Genomic DNA, 2,000 nt, shown 5'->3' with positions numbered 1-2,000 from the left:
GTGTGTGTGTGTGTGTGTGTGTGTGTGTGTGTGTGTGTGTGTAAGTGTGTGTGTGTAAAATATATTTTAAAAATAAAGGGTCGATCGCCCCACTCGTCGCTGAAAAACAAACGCGTTAAAAAACCCCCCAAACTTTTGAGTCCGCAAGTCGGGCACAATCGGTTTGTGCCACGACAGCAGATTCGCACCCTTAATCTGGTTAGCAAACCGCCCCGACCAGACCCGATCCCCCAAATGACCACCCCGTATTATCAGGCCTACGTGGTCCCGCCTGGCCGACAAGAGGTCTCCACTCATCCCGACCCTGGGACGGTTCCTCCAGCTGTCCCCACGTACGCCCCAGCCTCCTTGCACAGTGGAACTCGGATTCAACGAAGCCATCGGGCCTGACCTTCGATTTCGTTGAATCCAAGTGTTGGTTATAAATAGAAAACAAGAGGTTTTTGTGTAGATAATACAGGCGCCGAGCACGTAATGTATAATATATTCGAATTTCTCGATCAAAAGTAGCGTATGGTTTCAAATGAGAAGCATTTACGTTCCTTTGATGCCATACCCAAGAAATGCAGGGAAATTCCAGCAAAATACACTCTACCAAGCAAACACTGTGCAAAAGGGCCGATTCGTTCATATGCATGCCAGTGTCATTTATCATCTATAATGTATAGTTTGCCCAAAAAAGTAATGTTGCTGTGTAGAGCCTAGCATACGGCAACGTTTGATTCGACAGTCCAGCGAGCAATTCATTAGACCTATGTTAGGCCTAAGACAAGATTAGCTTACAATTGTCATGCCGATCAGTAGACGGGGAGAGAAAATAACTCTGACGCATTCGATTCTTCTGCTGACATTCCACGCCCGGACCGCGTGTGTCCCCTCCCTAATCCCCATCAGAAACACGCACACACACAATCATTTGTGTGCTGGCCGCCCGTCCGACCTCGACACACGGTAAGAATTTCCTACCAACTGTGCATGCTAATAACATGTGTGTTGGTATGAAAGAAGGACGCTGACTGGTCGCATGAGATATAAAAAAAGGCTAAGGGAATAATGGCCTCACGATGCAGGTGCCACGTATGGTTTCCAGGAATAGATAAGTTTTGGTGCTAGAAAAAAGAGCGAGGCCACGTACGTCAGCTGGGTCTGTTCACCCTGCAAGCGACTTCGTTGAATCCGACTTATTTTGATTGATTTTTATGAATGAAAAAATAAAACGGGGAATCCAACTCCTTTCGTTGTATCCGAGTTTTCGTTGAATTCGAGTATTCGTTGAATCCGAGTTCCACTGTATTCCCTTTCAACTCTTGACGCCATGTGATTTGTGGTCGGCCTCTTTTACTTTTCCCTTGCGGCGTCCGACTTGGCGATTGCCTTCTGTTTCTGTTGCTGGACAGAGAGTGCGACCAATCCATCTCTAACGTCTTTTGAGGGATACTTCTTCAACAGGCGGCATGTTTTCTGCACATCACTGCATAACCAGAGGAAAAAAAACACCTGTGTCTCAGTCGTGTGCACTAGATTCAGGGCCTAACTGTGCAGCCCACGTCCAACTGTCAAGTTCTCCCCGTTGAAACCTCTCTGTTCTGGCGGTCGACCGACAAGCTGACAACGCTGTGCCTCGATTCGATTTATAAAAAAAAGCTTATCGCGTTGCCACGGCGACGCCAGAGCGGAAATCCAAACACAATCAACGAGCGGGAGATAACCCTCCTAACTCCGCACTGGCTCCCTCCCAGTCACACATTTATAGTTCTCTTCACCGGCAATTAATTGCGATTCAATTCCCCGATCGCGACCGCTTGACTTAACTGCAACCACTATACCAAATGCCAAGTCGATTGAGCGACAGTCTGAAGATAGAGTCCTCACCAATACGGCCCGTGTGTGACCTACCTCAAGTGCCTTACTGATCGACAATAAATGAATCGGAGCCAGGAGGACTGGCGTGTGTAGGGGGTTGGTGGGGGGATTCATTTTGTGTAGTCTGACCATTTGAA

The 2,000-nt window shown here is 47.7% G+C and overlaps 1 long non-coding RNA gene across 1 annotated transcript in view; it reads right to left on the bottom strand.

Annotated features, from left to right (window-relative positions):
* LOC118477424 overlaps positions 1-2,000 on the bottom strand; it is a 13,630-nt gene that overhangs the window by 3,835 nt on the left and 7,795 nt on the right. The window lies entirely within an intron of this gene.

The sequence above is a fragment of the Aplysia californica genome, unplaced genomic scaffold (assembly GCF_000002075.1).
Source record: "Aplysia californica isolate F4 #8 unplaced genomic scaffold, AplCal3.0 scaffold00090, whole genome shotgun sequence".
Classification (NCBI taxonomy): domain Eukaryota; kingdom Metazoa; phylum Mollusca; class Gastropoda; order Aplysiida; family Aplysiidae; genus Aplysia; species Aplysia californica.
The sequence above is the reverse complement of the archived record's forward strand: the minus strand, read 5'-3'. Positions and strand labels throughout refer to the sequence as shown.